Raw genomic sequence first — 19,044 nt, forward strand, 5'->3', positions numbered from 1 at the left:
AATGTTTTGTTTTTTAAAATCACGATTGGGTGTTAAATTTTATTAAACCCTTTTTTGTATTTATAGATATAATCATATGATTTCTTCCCTGTAACCTATTAGAATATTAATAACTAGTTTTTAAATCTTAAGTGAAACAGAGCCGGTACTATAGTTACACAACCATTCCATTTCCTTCCTGAGCACACTGTAAGATTTCATTTCCCAGTCACTCCTGTGTCTAGGTGAGATCATGTGACTAAGTTCTGACCAAAGGGCAAAAGTGATGCACTTCCAAACTTGGCTGTAAAACACCCTGTGTGATCTTCCTCTCTGTCTCTTCCCACTTGTATGCTGAAAAAAAGATGTTCTTAAATTGCAGAGCCACAAACTGATAAGTGCTTAATTCCAGAAATAATTGTGTGTAGTGAATATGCATACACACACATATATATGTATGCATGTATGTATATGTATATATGTGTACGTGTGTGTGTAGTAATCTCCTAGGACACTCTTCCTACAAATATTTGGAGAATACCATCATTTTATGAGTGCTTTGAAACTTTTAGGAAATCATAATATCACAATGGGTACTATTTGAATTTTTCTGGTGATGACAATTCAGTACTAAGAAAGGAAGCAGAGTAGCTACACTGAAGAAATCTGAGTCCCTAAAATGTCATGGTCTCTAAAGACCTCAAGAGTAGAGCTATATATTATTTATTTCTCTATCCCCAATAGTTTAGAAGGTAACAGGCATATAGAAGGTACAAATAAAAATTTATTGAATGGCTGAATACATGAAGCCACCGAATCTTTTGGTGAGTTCCATTATCTATAAAGTAGGGATAATTATAATATAGTACATACGTGAACCAACACAGAGGATGATTTGGAGATTAAAATCAAATCAGGCATGTGGCATTTTTAAATTGTGACACACTTTGGAAAAGATGATTTTTTTTCTTTTATTCTACCAAGATAACTCATTTTGTCTAATAATATTAGATACTCAAGGATAAAACTGGTTTTCTTAAGTGAATTGAGCTCCCTTTTATCAGAGGAATTCAAACGTGGCCTGAGAAATCACATGGTGGAGTTGATAGGAAGAATGTGTGCCCTTTGACTTCCTGACTTTTAGCCTCCTTTCCAATGAAGACACCATGATGTAAGGAAGCAGAAAGGTAGGGAACATACACAGTCACTAGGATTATTTTAAGTAGAGAAAGACAGTAAAGTAAGAGCACAGGCTTGGGATTCTGACAAACTGGTTTTAAATTCTGACTTTCTCATCCTAGACATATGACTTGGAGAAAATTATTATTAACATTTGTACTTCTGTTTCCTCATTATCAAAATGGATCTAAAAAAGAGCTTTCTATAGAGGATTGTTTACAGGTTTAAATAAAATTATGCATGTGAAGTGTTTAGCATAGTAACTGATATATGGTTAGACATCAGTAAATAGTAGCCATTATTAAGACTGTTTTTCATCTAAGTCTAATTTTGTAATTCTCTGGGTACAGGACAGAGTTTTAGCTCAATGAATGTTACCTATTATTATTTATATTTATAGTCTAGTAGAACAATACATGTTGAAAAGTGATCACAACACATACATATATAATGTTACTCAAAATGACAAATGTTGAAGAATAAATGAGGCCTGAGCAAGATACTGCTTGATATATCTGTGAGTTTTCAGGTTCATCTTCCAAGGAGTTCCTCTTTGACAAATTAGGAAATGAAAACCAGCAAGCTTCTGTCCTGGAACTAGTCAGAGTCCTAAACAATAATTTCCTCAGCTCATTCAGACCATTATGCCACATACTAACAACAGGCAGGTGGAGATTAGGAAAAAAAATGACTATTTCCTTTTTTTTTCTAAAAATATATAAAATTAACAATTAATTTAGACATAAATCAGATACTCAGAACTCAGGGTGCAATAGTCATGCTGGTCTCCTTTTCATTCCAGGTTGAGTTAATCCACTTTCATTCTTGTACCAGAGGCATTGGTGACCTAATTTTTGGATAAGACAATAAACTATCCAACTTTACTAATGTCCTTTAGATTTTCCTGTTTTTCAAGAAAATATAGCTTGTGTCCTACACATATGTTCAAAGGGTAGAAAATATTTTTCAACGATTTCTATTTTTAATGAAAAATAAAAACCTGTAGGGGATCAGTTTGGGATTACTTATGTGTTCATCAAGTACTTTCTGAGAATCTAAAATCTGAATTTAAATCTAGTTGTATTTTATGATTATTATAACCATTGATGTATTAAGAATCTCAGTGGAAATATTTTTCTAGACATAGTGAAAATAAAAGTTAAAGAGATAACAGTTATCTCTTAGAGAGTCAAAATAAAACACTAATTCAGGAAGCATAAGGAAGGGTTCCAAATTTCTCTGGTGAGGAAAATAAAAAAGTCCAAACAAATCATTTGTATTTCTGCATTCTCCTTAACCACAAACTCTGCTAATAATATTTACTTTCATGGATTATAGTAGTGGTATTAAGAAAGAAATTTGAATTTTAAAAATATAAACAATAATATGTACTCCTAATATATCTCAAAAAGACATCTTTTTGAAGAACACATGCTTCAGTGAAACATATGTTTCATGTCTAATGGAAATCTTTTTTTACTAGATTTTTAAAAATAAATTAATGCTTGTTAGTCATAGAAAAATATTAAATTAAAAGTAGACTCTATACTAAAGTTCTTCACTATGACAGGTGAATTTTAGTAAGCAAGGTGAAATTTTACGTTAGCATTTATTCTTAACTAGAAAATCTCACAGTATATTCAGCCATTTTTATTTAGTAATCAAGAAAATACATTTTATTAAATTGTCATTAAAATATACCCAGTGATTCAACAGATGCAGTATTTGACAGATTTGGCATCCATCAGGGAAAAACAAAAAATTAATGGGAATTTGAGAGGTAATCTGCCCCTAAACTGATTTTATATCTACATATCACATAATATTAGAGCTGGAAAGTACTTTAAAGTTACTCAGCTCATTCCTCTACAAAATACGTCATTTCTGTCTTCATCCATCTTCTGTTGAGCACTCCAATGAAAAAACACTTACTGCCTCTTGAGGAAGTTCATTCCACAATGGTAGCCACTAGTCTTTTCTAAGATTTACATGATAGCCAACTAAAATCTGACCCTTGAGAATCTCTGCTGCCCCCGCCAAACATTTGATTGATAATGCTCTCTGGCTCTTGACATCTTTGAAGACAGCTACTATGCCCACACTAAGTCTTATATTTTGTTCATCCATTCAGAAAAATTAGTGTCCAAGCCCTCATCATCCATACAGACAGATCTGAAACCAAGCTTGTTTGTCATTAACTGTTCAAGCATGGTGCCCAAACCCAGTGCTCCACATGAAGAGCCACTGAATAGAAGTTAAAAACTTAAGTTGTGGAGTCAGACTGACTTTGTTTACAGCTAAGCTCTGCTCCTTGTTAGAAAAATCTTGGGCAAGTTCCTGACCCTCTCTGTGCCTCCGTCTCTCCATCTATAATACTAGCAATTGACTTATAGAACTGTTAACAGCTTAACACAATGCCTGCACATGGTAAGTAGACAAAAAAATGCTAATTTTAAAAAATACTGGACTATAATCTTTTATACCTGGACAATGTAATTCAATTAAAAGGGTCTAAAATTTTGCTAACACTGCAGGTGGTCTGATCACATTGTTGTTGCTTCCAGAGAGTATATGGTCACTTTTCACATGAACTTCTATATACACACAAGTAATAATTTTATATTCATTCAAGTAATGATTTACCCTAAATGTATATATGTCTTTTTGTGTATTATATGTATATTCATACATTTTCTTTGCTAAATTTTTGTGTTAATTTGGGTCAAGACACTAAATTTGGGGGTAAAATATAATATCTATCATTTATATAAATTTTTATAGCTTACAAGAGATTTTTAAATATATCATCTTACATAAACTTGGCAAAAATTTTATATTTACTTAATTTTATAATTAGAACTTTTTGCATTTAACGTCTTTTAACTGGGATACCTTTTATAGAAAATGGAAGATTATAATTTATGTTACAGTCTTTAATTCTACTTAGTGATACACAAACTAATTGTACATTTTATATCTGATGTGGTCTCATATTAATTGAAATATGGTTTACATGTGAAGAATAGGTACATTCATCATAAGAAGCAACAAAATCTAAAGAAAACTCTTTAGCAAACTTCTCCACTTTCTTATTTAGTAACTATTTGAGAAATATTTAATAACTATTTAGGAACTATTTAATAGTAGTCTATTTAACGCTGCACACACACTCCAAACTTTTAATACTTATTGGTCACCCCCATTGTCAATCAATCAAATTAAATTATGATGTCTTCTTAGTTCCTTATAATGTTTTATCTCCTTGTTTATACTTTCAAAAATATATGCTAAGCTCCACTATATGCCAGATATTTTTCTAGGTGTTGAAAATACAGTGCTTAAAAACAAACATAAAGAAAATACAAAATAACAAAACAAAAAGCACATCTTGTCTGTAGAGTTTACTTTGTAATGAGGGAGAGACATAAATATATGTGTAATATAGTGTCAGGTACTAATTAAAGTTTAAAAAATATTTTTAAATAACGGAGGATAAAGAACTGAGTATCACACTTTTAATCCATCCACACATCACAGCACATTTCCTTATGCACAGTACATGGACAGTACATTCAGCATTTTGTGATGACCCATTTGGCAAAAGTTACTTTTGAATACTGTCAACTTCCCCTGTCACTGCCTTATTTTCTTTTATTTTTCTTATGGCTTCCATTCCATAGGTATCTTATAAAACATTTTCTCACTGCCATTAATAAAGTTTAACTCATAAATAAGGGGTTTGATAATACTAATTTAATCCATTCACATATGCATTTTTAAAAACCTGAACTTGAAGAAGAAATGGTTTTATTGACTGAAAGTCTAGAAGCTAAACCAGTGGGAAGAAAATATATTAAAGTGTATTATTAAAAACCTGTATGCAAATGTATATAGTGGATTTACTCATAATCACCCCCAAACTGGAAATAACCCAAATGTCCTTCAGCAGGTAAATGGATAAACAAGCTATGGTATATCCATGTAATTGAATATTACTCAGCAGTAAGAAGGAGGGAGCTGCTGAAAACAGAACAGCATGGATGAATTTCAAATGCATTATGTTTAATGAAAGAGGCCAGGCTCATAGGCTACATGCTGTAGATTGCATTTATATTTGGAAAAGTTAAGACTATAGGAACAGAAAAAATATCATTTGTTACCAGGGCCTGAGGTTGAGGGAGGGAAAGATTATGAAGGGGCATGCGGGAAATTTTTGTGCCATGATGTAACAATCCTATATCTGGATTGTGGTGGTGATTACATAACTGTATGTAAACCCCAATAAGCTTGACTTTTAAAAAAATCAGTGTCACTGATGCTCTGGGGGCTTGGAGGGCTTCCCACTGCTGCCAGCCCAGTCAACCAAAAACACGTCATCTTTATCCTGGTGTTCAGGCTCACCTACAATCTCACCCCACTGACCCTGAGCTCCTTGTTCTGTGGCATCCTCTCCACACATTACTCCAGGCAGATTGATCTACCCCATCCCCATGCAATAATCCTATGAATTTCTCCTAACAAGAATGTCCAATTCTTCTTTTACTCTTTATCCTCATCTACATAACATGCTCAAAGATCTGAGTTATGAGCATGATGCATTTTTGCAAGCTTCTCCACAATATCTATCACACTCCATGCAGAGAGAATAGTAGTATCTTTAAGATATAAGTACTCAAAACTATTTGTAGAATGAGTAAATGAATAAATAAATAAGCATGTGAATTAATTCCTTATATAACGAAGGCTCCTGGTGAGCAGGCAACTTTCATTTTAATTATTCAAATAGAATAATGCCTTGATAGGATCTGTTGTTAACATAAACAAAAGATTAAATTTCCTTCTTCACAGCTTCATTTTTGTCAACAATGACCTGATTGTCTCAGTTATAATCTTGGTTGGATCTTTATTTTTTATTCATTTTTCTCTCTCATCCTGTAAATATGCAGATTTTTCTATTCTTTCCCACATGTGACCTTTCCTTTCACATGGGTCTCTGTGATGCTCTTACTGGCAGCTTCTGACCCATGCTTCTGTCCATCCACAACCAAATCAAGCTTACACAGAGCAAAGAATGGTCTTCTTCATCACACTGAACACATACACTTTTCAGACCCAAAGTGTAAATTTTGCTTATGCTTACTCACAGGCTGTTAATGAAGGTGGGTGGGTGTGGGATTGGAGATACCTGAATTTCAATACACAAATACACAAACTAAAGTCACATTAAAGTAAGCATCGTCTACATTTTCACAATAATGAAAGCTGAGTTTAAATGTTTAAAACTGTATACAAATGATGCTGTAAATTAAACATGAACTTAATCTTGACAATCTAGTCATGTATGCTGAAGACAATCTCAATTACAGTACATTAAAACTCACAAACCCCCAAGGGAAACAAAACAAAACAAAAAGCAAACATTTGGTTTTTTGCTTTTTGTATTACACTGAATAACTCATTGACAATTTGTGTAGGGTAAAAAATACAAAATTGAAAGGGACTAGTTATTTTTATTGTGTCTTAAAAATATATCTTTTCCTATAATAATTTAAAATTTATAAAACACTAATATGTGAATGAATATTGAAGCATTTCAGCTAAAATACATTGAAGAAATATATATTAGTAAACAGATATCAATAAATTATTAATTATTAATAAGATTGACATCTATTTACTATGGTGCTAGGAAGCAACCCAAAATAATCATTTTAATGTATGCATTATTCTAATTTTAAGAAAACTGCATTTGTGCAAATGTAATGTACATCTGTTCCTCTTAGCCAAGAAAAAGAGAAGTACATGTTAAAAACTTGTTTCACTTCTCTGTTTCATTCTGCCTTTTCACCAAATTATAAAAGTACACTTCCTTTTTTAAGTTCCTCCTCAACCTTCATCTTATCTATATCCTCATGTATAACAGAGTCATAAAGAGAGAAGCCTTATTACACATGGGTGTGTATATTTTACACACACCTGTGTTATAACCAGAGAGAGAAAGAGAAAAGAGAGAGAGACACAGGCCGACTGGAGTTGAGTAGAGATGAAATAACCTTTTAGAAGGAGAAATATGCACCATGGGACTGATGGACTTTTGAATGGCCTTCTTTAGCCTGAGGAACTAGATCCAAATCTTGGTTATTTTGTCCACTCCGATGAGACATGAAGGAAGTGTGATCTTACCACATTGCAGATGGTTTGGATGATCAGCTTTCAAAACAGAATTTTATTAAATCCACTTACTACATGATTTCAGTCAGCTGGAGTCCTCATTTTATTATACCCGTACATATAGTACACATCTGTGTGTACATGTCTCTATATGGATCTTGATGTCACTAACTATAGTTTGTGCTAATGTGAGAGTTTACAAGGTTCCTGAACATCTGTCAGAACCACCCGAGAAATTCTCAATCTTAAAAAGAGAAAATTGCAATCAACTAAAATCTGACCAGATAAGATTTGAAATATAAGGATAGACTTTTCCTTTTATGACAGCTGTTTTAAATCCAATAAATTTATTGATGTTATTTATTTTATAGTAGGATGCAGCCAGGCAGAAAGTACAACTTTTTTGAAAGATGCAAACAAAGACAACAAAAAAATAGCTGGTGATTATTAGGTAATGAACACAACAGATAGATACTGTGGTCATGAAGTAAAACAGGGTTTCAAGTCTAGTGTGGAAGTATATAAGAAGAAATATAAGTAGTGATGGAGGCAGAGATAACAGAAGTGGTTATTGCCTTAGCACCTCTTTCTACAAAACTTTTGTTTAATATGCCTGCAATTATAGTGACAGACTAATAAAATACCCCAAAGATTTTCACTTTATTTCTTACAATGAAATATTTCTTCCTCTTGAAGATCAACTTAATTAATTAATTTCCAGGAAAAAAAGCTCTCAAGAAATAAATATTGTTAATTATATCTGCATAAAAATAGAACAGTTTGGAATAATTAAGGGAAAATATTTTATTTTTCTTTTGCTGGCTGGAAGAGAGAATATAAAAGGGGAATGCTCATATAGGGTGCATTTCAAAAACAATGAGAATGATTTTCCATTTTTTTCCCCAGTGGTATCTTAAAATGAGCGCAGATGCATAATTACAGATATCAAACTCAACAATAATACAAGTATTTTTTAATGGAATCCATATAAATTTGCATAAGTGTTAAGAATAGAAGCTCAGGGGCTTCCCTGGTGGCGCAGTGGTTGAGAGTCCGCCTGCTGATGCAGGGGACACGGGTTCATGCCCCGGTCTGGGAAGATCCCACATGCCGTGGAGCGGCTGAGCCCGTGAGCCATGGCCGCTGAGCCTGCGCGTCCGGAGCCTGTGCTCCGCAACGGGAGAGGCCAGAGCCTGTGCTCCGCAGCGGGAGAGGCCACAGCAGTGACAGGCCCGCGTACCGCAAAAAAAAAAAAAAAAAAAAAAAAAAAAAGAATAGAAGCTCAGACTTTTATCCTTCATTTGATATTCACATATTCAAGTACTTACTCTATCTCTACCTGAATGTCTGACTAATAGACATCTTAAACTCAACACTTCTAGGACTGAGCTCCTCAGCTCATCCCCCAACCATCATCACCACCATCAATAAACCTGCTCTCCCTGTTATCCTTCCTATCTTAGTTGATGTCAAATTTGTCCTTCAGGTTGTTCAGCCAAAATTCTTGAAGTTACCCTTGACTTCCCTCTTTTATATCCACACCTAGTGCATGAGCAACTCCTGTTGGCTCTATCTTCAAAATACATCCAAAATTGGTCCACTTCTTATTACTTCAACCATATGACCTCTTCAGGAAAGTAAAGATCATTGCTAGGTCTGAGTTTTGAAATCTTAATTTAGTTTGTACAACATAGTGTTGTTTCTTAAAATTATCAATGGTCAATAGATAATATATCCTTTTCATCTAGTTAACTTAGTGATTGTCCATTTATTCAATCAGTAATATAATATATTGCCTACTAAAGGCCAGGCTCTGTCCTAGGTACTTTGGATAGATCAGTGAGTAAAATAAAGATCTCTCTGTCCTAGTGAATTTTCCATTTAATGATGGGAGACAGAATAAACAATACATAAAATAAGAACAGTATGTAGTATCTTAGAAGATGATAATGACTATGAAGACAAAAAGACAGCAGAATAAGTAGAGATCAGGAGTTGTGGGGAGGTGAGGAAGGTGTCAGGTTACAGTATTAATTAGGATGGTCAGGATATACCTCTTAGAAAAGTAAAATTTGTAATAAAAACTTGTCAATTTGATTCCCTTCTATATATCTAGACAGAGAATTAACAAGAAAGAGCCCACAATGGGATGGCATATCCTGCCCTAGTCTCTGATTCAAACCTTTCTCTATACCAACCAAAGGGTCAGTTAGAAAGGAAAAAAAAAAAAAAAACGAAGAATAGATGGAATGGGAATAGATGAGGCAACCAAAAAATATCCTCTTGTTATGGACAGGATATTTGTGTCCCCCCTAAATTCATACTTGAAGCCCTAAGCCCCAGTGGGAAAGTATTTGGAGATGAGGCCTTTGAGAGATAGTTAAGTTATGAGGGTGGGGTCCTGGTCTGATGGAATTAGTGCCAGAAAAGATACCACAGTGGAACGTCACCATGTTGGCACCCTGATCTCAGACTTCCATCCTCCAGAACTGTCAGAGAATAAATGTCTGTTGTTTAGGCCACCCAGTTGATAGTATTATGTTATGGCAGTCCCAGCAGACTAAGACACCTCTATATTGTTAAATGTTGAAACTTTGAGCCTATGACATCAGAAAGAATAGTATTACATAGAGAAGTGTCATGTTCCAGTACAGTTTATAGCACCTCACAAATGTTGAGACATTTAATGTTCAATTAATTCCACAAAATCTTGTTAATTCTCTCTTGGAAAAATTCTGGCTTCTGCCTACTTTTCTGTCTTCTACAGCTATGCCCCTATAATAGCCTCCTACGTGGTCTCCCAGCTGCCCCTCCTGTGTCCTCAGGCAGTCAGTCACAGAAGCCCTACTATCCCTCTCCACGGCCATCAGTTCACCAAAGGTGAAACACGAAGATTCCCTGGTAAGAATCCTAGTTCCAAATGGATAAATGTTTGAAGCATCTGTATACCTGAAATAATTGAGTTTTATTAAAACTGTCACAATGGGCAGAACCATAAGGAAGTTTTAGTGAGAGCTTGTTTATGTAGACACTGCTGGCTGGCTTCCCTTCCCACTTTTCTGTTCCTTACCCATACTCCCCTTAAACACACACCTCTTGCTTAATCATGCTTTGTAAATAATAATATATGTGTGACTAAGAAAATACATTAAGATGTAAACATTAAAAATAAAACATAAAAAAGGACTTAACATTTCTATCAAGTTTCGTAGTTTTTTCAACTTCGACTCTCCGAACTTTGATTTTAATTTCTCTTCAGTATCTACTATTATCTCTGGTCAAGGCATCCATCCTTTTCCTGCTAGTCTCCACTTTCTCCACCCCCCTACCTAGAACATTTTCATGTCTACCTTCTGTGCTTTACTCATGCTCTTCTCTCAACCTGAGATACCCTTCCTCTCATCTTTTATTGTCAACATTTGACCCAATCTTAAAGCTCAAACTTTAGCTTCTTCACCATTCCTTTCCTCAGAAACTAAGCCCAGATGGTTCCCATTTTACCTAATTTGTTAACCTCTCTTCTAGAAAATTTGAACATATTTATACTATCTCATCTGCTATCTATTGTACAACTGAGCTTATTTCCATAGCAGTGTGTTATGTTATCTAAGGAATGTTCACTGGTTTCATTCATGTCTTTTTTTTTCTGCACACAGCTAGATATTTAAGATCCTTGAATACAGACACAGGGGGACATTATTCTTCATAACTTTTTAGAGAGTAGCTCAATGCTAAGGACAAAGTAGTTCTCTGTATACAATAGTCAATAAATGTTTGTTAATAATGCAAATGCATGATGGCTGATTACCTGATTTGGAAAACAACATAAAACTGTAAGACCCTTTCCTCACTAGTTGATCTTGACTTATCTTCCAATGACCTTCTATGGCTCAAAGGGGCCTTTTCTTATGCTTTCAACTGTAGTACATTCATTATCCATTGAAAATATCATCCTAGACTACATCCAAACTGCACTCCAAATACATCCTACTAGGAAAGTTCTTCTGTCATTACCCATCCCTCTCACTGCTGAGGACAAGGAGGTCCTCAACAACTTGATAAATGCGCTGTTTGTGTCATCATTTCTGCACAGTATCCTTTTATATAAGTCAACAAGGGACTCAGGCAGCTTCTGCTTCTGCCCAGCTGACAGAGCAGCCCCTGCCTTAGTCATGAAGATGACTGGTTGAGTAATTTTATTCACAATGAGTACAATCCAGTTGTGAGTTCAGTTGAAAAAAATTGCTTGAGAAATAAAGAGCTTGCACATGTGATGTCAGTGAACCCTTTCCAACAAACTAAGTTGCCATTTAATGCAAACTTTAAAAATGTATAAAAGGATACCTAACTTAAAATAACACAAAACCATTATAGGCATTAAAAGTGGAGATGAAAATGTGTTAGCAAAGGAATGGAAACAAACCATGAATCTGAAATGATTCAGATAAATCATTCAGCTTATTGGGTTCTGAATAGGGTTGATATTTCTTGAGTATACATCTGCCTTTTCCTTATTCAATTGGTAAATATATTGTGTAAATGTATTTCTTCCTATTAAGTTACCAAACTGCATGCTAGACTCTAGTAAAAGCTGGTGATGGAACAGGAAAAAAAGCAAATCTATTCAGTATGCATTCTCTTTTAGGAACTTTAAAATAAGGCATTTTAGCACTCATGTTCAATAAAAGTAAGAAGATGCTGGGCCCCAAATGAGATCCATCACTCTCAACTTAATTCATGTATTCTGAAATATTAAAATCATCCTAATATCTGGCAATTCTAGTTTTTCTCCAAAATGCTACATCATCCTTTATCTGTATATGTCTAAACATAGAAGAAAAGGAAACTGTCCATTCTTCTGGTTGACAAACTATTTGTAACTTTGTCAGTATATTTCCTTCAGGAAGATAAATTCAAGTTATACTCTATCAGTATATTTCCTCTATAGAACTGTATTTGCTTTTGAGTACCACATATGTTGGAGATGGGCGGTAGGGAGTAGCAAACACTGCGTTATATATTATACCAATTAATTTACTCCCTTTCAAATAAAACTAAGAGAAAATTAAATGGATTTACTCTAATGAATATTAAGTTATATCAGTTAATTTGAAAACATTCATCTCTAATTTATTTGACTTCCTGCTGTTACACACCATCAAATGACTTAGGTGTGATTTACTTAGCTTCAGAATTTTAATATATTAATTTCAATATTTCAGGGTCAGTGATAATCAAAGAGATCACAAATCCTTCATTAATTTCCACACTTGCTATTGCAATAAGGTTTTAGCTCAAAATAGAAGGTTGCCGGTTTATAAAGAGATACTTCAGACAAGAACTTGATTTTTTTTCATCCATGGTACAAATAAGATAAGTTTACTTGATTACACTAAGGTATGTTTCAGTTTTTAACCTTTCTCAAGTGGATAAATGAACCTGAAGTAGCTAAATTCTTTCCATGCCCATGTTATAGACAAACATCTTAGGTGAACACAAACCCTGTCTTTACTAGGCATCTCCCATGGCCTAGGAGAATATGAGCCATGGTCTTTTGAGGGAGGCAGAGAAGTAGCACAGTCTTGTATCAGCATCATTTCACCTTTTATGTAGAGATGGATAAATGCAGAACCAAAATATTATTTTGCTTTACTTTTCACTGTGGGAAGTACAAAATAAGCCAGAAAATGTATATATAATATTAAGAGCTTACAGTGGAGATCATGTCTGGTGGTTTGGATTCTCTGCTAAAATCCCAAATAAAATCCTATAGGTTTGGCTTAAAATACATCTTGGGGTATTAGGCAATCATTTTACCTTCACAGTAATTGTTGTTTTCCTTACTGAGCTAAACACTGGCTTTGTATTTAGTTACCTACCTTTAATACCTTGTAAAAAACCTGACCACTCAGTGCATAATGTGTGGGGCTACTTCACTACTTGAAGAGATTTATTTAAGACAAGAATCATAGCTGAATATCAATACTGAGATAAAGATGCATCTATGTAATTAGGAAAGGGAAGAAAATTCTCTAATATTTACATATACTTGTCTAACATAGTCTTTCTTTGAAGCCTGAAAGAGAAACTGAAAAAAATGCATAGTTATATATATGTAAATGTATTTATGCATGTATACATTTAGTATGTAGAACACATATACACACGTGCACACACAGTAGGAGCAGGAGAAAGAGAAAGGCAGAGACAGATATAGTTTTTCTTTAAGGCTAAGGAGGAGCCTTTTCACCATGTATCCAAACAGTACACTTTCTAGTCCTTTACAGATTACAGAAATCAATAACAGCAGTACTACAATCTTCAATCACAATATGAAAACCTAAATTCAAAAAGCAGTTGCACTGCTCTAGCCACCTGACACCCCACTGGTGAAAAAGATGAATAGAACTCCTGTTCCACTGAGCTTATGTTCGGCAGAATCGGTGGGTTCTGACTTGTGTTCCTGACAGCCTTGATTCCTGGTGCCCTGTTCTTCCAGCACCACCTTGTTGATCTTTAAGTCCCTCCTGCAATAACAGCTGATGAGTCTCTCCTATTTGAGCAATCCTGTAATTTCCCAGAACTTAAAGAAAAGCAAAAGCCATGTATAAATAAACAAATGAGCCAGGTAGTGCACCAACCTGTTTCCCAAACTAAGTAACTTCTCTGCAAAATTTCAAACTTCTTCCTACTGATTTCTCCCTAAACAAAAATTTTCATTAAAATTATCAATTTCTCTCTCTGTCTATCCACCAATCATCTATCTATCTAATTAGAATTTGGGAAATTGTTCTAGAAGTTGATAAATGTATGGTCTTTTCCCCCAGTCCCATCTCTACACTGACAAGGAGCAACACCTGGCGAGAATGCGAAGAGGTTAGTGGAAAAATTTCTACATTGGGCAAGGGCTCTTTCACCTACTTCCTAGTAAAAAATCTTTCTGAAAAAAATCACAATGCCAATATCTGGTGGCCAAATGTCTGAAGCAGAGAAGACTAATTGACTGATACAATAACTCTGGTCAAAATTGTTATCCTCTTCTTTTAAAGCATTCCCCACACTCCCTGCTGGGTGTAGCCTTATAATTTAACATACTAGAGAATAAAAGTGTGCTCCAATTTCACAAGTATATTTGGATTTCAAAGTTAGGCTCTCTTTTTCAATAAGCAACCAGGCTTAAGGACTTGTTTAATGTATGCAGAGGATTCTTCACAAAACGAAGAATGAGAAGGCAGCTCACACACACATATAGCTCTCTAGCCTGTCAGTATTGTTTGTTGCAAGATATTCTGAGTAACCTTTCCAGTACTATATACCTCCCTAGAAGTTAATATGGGAGCTTTCATTAAAGGTCACATCAATATAAGCAGTCACCAGGGGCTCAGTTTTCTTGGTAAACACTTCTTTGTCATGACCTGCTCTGGAAAACTACAAGTTCCTAAGCTTATATGTATTTGTTGCCTCAGGGAAGTTTGATAATAGAGCATGTTCACTTCACCCACTGAATTTAATAAATTTTTAGATTATAATCTAATAGTACTTTTTTCTCTAGTAAATATTTGCTCCATTTTCTTTATCCCTTACTGACTCATTATTATTTCTTATACCATCATTTGGTGTGATAAATATGGGTACAAATTCTTTAACACTCTTCCCATCAAGAGATGAAGTGTTTGGCTTTTCCCTTAAATATAGGTGGGCTCTATGGCTGCTTTGAATCTGTGAAAAGATCATCTATTGGGACCCTCTCTGGGAGCCCTGATCCTCCATAAAAACCTACCAGGTATCCTGAGACAGCTATGCTACAGATCTCACGCCAGGTGCTCCAATCAACAGACATGACTGAGCCCAGCTGTCTGCACCTAGGTGTCAGACATGTGAATGAAGCTGTCTCGAACCGTCCAGACCAGCCCATCCACCAATGAATACCACCAAGTGACTTTGGTTGCTGTCAATGGGGGCAAAAGAATTGTTCAGCCAAACTGTCCAAATTTCTGACCCAGGAAAACATGGGATATAGTAAAATGGTTATTGTCTTGAGCTTCAGAATTCTGGGATAGTTTGCAGTGATACATAACAGAAGCATAAAGCGGTATCTGGAATTCAATGGCTATTGTAACAAAAACCTAATATATGTAGCATTGACTTTGGCAGAAGCCAGAAGGGCTTCAAAGAGACTTCTGTTGGGGGCTGGGGGCATGAAAGACTGAGGAAATTGGAAGGTGGAGAAAAGATAACCCTAGTTATGCAGTGGCAGAGTATTTGGCAACACTGTACCACTGATAAGGCATAAAAAAAATACATACCTAATGAACTGGTGGATTTCACTAAGATTTTCAGACACAATGTTGAAAGTGCCAACTGTTTTCTTTTATCTACATATGATAATGTATGGCTAGAAAAAGATAAGCTAAAAAAACTACTATAAAGAAGACTTAGAAAGAATATAAAGAAGGCAAGACCTACTAGTAAAACTGTTTTTGTAATCCCCAGTTTCTCTAGGCAACAAAAGCTCACAAAGTAAGAAATAGCCTCAGGGCAAACAGCAAATCCAGAACGCCACCAGTCAAGTAGTAAACATCTCAAAAGTGTGGTCGAAAGACCCTTCGTTGAGACCTCAGAAGTATTCAAGGGTGTGCAGTAGAGCATCTGAGAAATCTCAGGGACATGACACTCAGACACTTTTTTTCTAGTTAAGAGAGCCTCTAAGAATCTTAAGGCTTTACCTTGTAGACCATCAACTAAACAAAAAGTCTTCTAAGATGCTTAGAGCCTTGTCCGTCAGCACTCTGATTCTCCATCCAAGGTATAGAAGGGCCTAGCTCAGAAAGAAATGTGGATGTAGCTTTTGTCTAATCAAATGAATTATAACATGATACACTGAAGGCCCACAACGTTTTAGAAGAAATTATAGCAGCTTGGACAGACAGGGAGAAGCTACAGCATGAAATGAAATGGTACCTGTGATTCTCAACTTTCTACAGCATAGGAAGCAGGCTTGAAGGCCATTTCAAGGAGCACAGACCATTTCTCACGTCAAAGAATGAATGACATTGGAGAGTAGAGATATATAGATACGGGATTTGTTCTCTGGATGTAATTACAATTTTTAAAAATTAAAATGTAATGTTTTATCACTAATCATCAGGGAAATGCAAATCAAAACCACAATGAGCTATCATCTCACACGTGTTAGGATAGCCATTATTAAAAAACAAAAAACAAAAAACAAACAAAAACAAGTATTGGTGAGGAAGTGGAGAAATTAGAACCTTGTGCACTTGTACTGTTGGTAAAATGGAAAATGGTATAGTCACTGTGGAAACAGTACAAAGATTTCTCAACAATTAAAAAGAGAGCTACCGTATGATCCAACAACTCCAATTCTGGGTATTTATTCAAAAGAATTGAAAAGAGTATCTCAAAGAGATACTTGTACTCCCATGTTTATTTCAGCATTATTTACAATAGCCAAGAGGTGGAAATAACCTAAATGTCCATCAATGGCTAAATGGATAAAGAAATATGATATATATGTACAATGGAATATTACTCAGCCTTAGGAAATAGAAAATTTATATATATGTTTCAACATGAATGAACTTTGAGGACATTATGCTAAGTGAAATAAGCCAATCACAGAAGAACAAGCACTGCATAATTCCACTTATATGAGGTATGTAAAGTAGTCAAACTTATAGAAGCAGAAAGTAGAATGGTGGTTGCCAGCGGCTGGGAAGAGGGGGAATTGGGGAGTTGCTGTTTAATGGGTATAGTGCTTCAGTTACACAAGAGGAGAAAGTTCAAGAAATCTACTGTGTAATATTGTGCATAGAGTGAACAATACCGTCCTGTACACTTCAAAATTTATTGAGAGTAGCTCTCATCTTATGTGTTTTTATCACAATAAAAAGTATTTAAAAAGGTAATATGTTCGAATATTACTAAGTGTGACAACCTTAAAAGATTTTGTAATGATCCAGGGCCCCTATTCTAACAGAGGTCATGTTTTAATAAAAAATTAGCTCAAATATTTTTTTTGAATAAGTGGATGAGTAAAGAGTTAAATGAGCAAACAATTGGAAGATCATGGTCTAGACCTGCCTATAAAATGAGGTTTTTAAGAGCATATTTTTTACCTTCATGGACAAGGACAGAATTGCATAATTTCACATCATTACAATTGTGAGAGAATTTATGTAAGCATGTACTGACAGACAGGAAGTTTTCTAATGGACATAATATAGATTTCCTCCCCTGTCGTCCTCCTTAACATACCCCAAGTTATATCTATATGAACTGCCATTTTTTATTATCAAGACTCATTGCTTCCTATTTACCCCAGCCTCTGTCCCTGTCTCTGTCTCTGTCTGTCTTTCTCTCTTTGCCCTTTACACACAAACACACACACAGTTGAGGGAGGTGAGAATTGGTAACAAAGTCAAGGGAAGTGAGGGGTAGTGGGCTTAGCTTGTCTAAGCTCTGAACCCCAATTTGTGGATCAGCATAGTTACAGAAACCTGTAATTCCCTCATTTCTTGGAATGTAGCAGGCAGAGAAGGGAGAGAGATTTTTCTGGTAATGGGAGATTCATGAGCAAATACATATTATGTGTCTTTAAAATGCTTAACATATTAGATAAGCATGAGATCCACTGGCTACATTGGTGAGAAGCACGAGCAATACTACTTCTTGAAGGAGTAGTTGTTGAAGGAAGAGTTCTCTCTACCTTGTCTCCTTTGCCCAAAGTCCAATACTGTTAAGGTAATCGATGTAGTTTTCATAGTGCCTGCTTCTGAAGGTCTATCTAGAGGAGGTGAATGTGCTATGCAAGCAAGGTTCAAAGAACCACATAAAGTGGCAGGAATATTTTTCTCTCGACTATTCAACTCCAACCCTGAACATTTGCAGTCCTTGAAGGCAATGTTTTGAGTTCTGTTTCTGGAGGCTAAACTGATGATTGTGCATTTCCATCACACCTCTAACATCTATCTTCTTTCTGGTTCCCAAAACAATGCAGTTTGGTCTGCATCGTGGCCATGTGAGAAGTCCACTAGAGCTGGAAAAGTCAGAATGGCTGCTTTTGATTTCCCTCATCTTATTCTATAGGGTTCACAGGATGAAGCCTTGTTGCCTCTGTTTTGTAAAAATGCATAAGTCTGAGGCAATGCAAAAAACTGCTATTCCCATTCAGGTAACATACTAAGGCTTTCTGGTAATATGGTAAACTAGCGTATATTTTCAAATGAGAGCACTCTGTTGAATTAACTGTAAAGTCACACAATATAAGTAATCAGGGACTTTGTGGCTGTTACATTTCTGTACATTGTTGATTTTAATGTAGTGACAGTTGACCATTGATACTGGTACTTAGAGGACACTGTGCTACTCAGCTCGGTGAACGCTTCCTGAAAAAGATCCTCTTTTAGGGTAGAGTGAAACACTGTGGTTAAGAGCCCAGACTTGAATCAGAAAGACTTATTTTTAGGCTCTATAGCAGTTCCTGACCCTGAGCAAGTCTCTTAACTTTGCCCTCATTTCTCATGTATAAAATGAGAATCACAGTAGAACCTACAATCTACAGGTATTTTAAGTATTAAAATATATACTCCGTATAAATTCTTTTGAACAGCACCCAACCTATAGTAAGTGCTCAATAAATCTTAGCTACAATATTTCATTTATTTTTCCCTATTCTTCTACAAGAAAGCTTCT

General features: G+C 35.2%; 1 protein-coding gene across 5 annotated transcripts in view; it reads right to left on the reverse strand.

The window, feature by feature from the left end:
- Positions 1-19,044, reverse strand: part of ARHGAP24 (Rho GTPase activating protein 24) — a 516,018-nt gene that overhangs the window by 304,412 nt on the left and 192,562 nt on the right. The gene's annotated exons all lie outside the window — the stretch shown is intronic.

The sequence above is a fragment of the Mesoplodon mirus genome, assembly GCF_964341445.2.
Source record: "Mesoplodon mirus genome assembly, chromosome: 2".
Lineage (NCBI taxonomy): Eukaryota > Metazoa > Chordata > Mammalia > Artiodactyla > Ziphiidae > Mesoplodon > Mesoplodon mirus.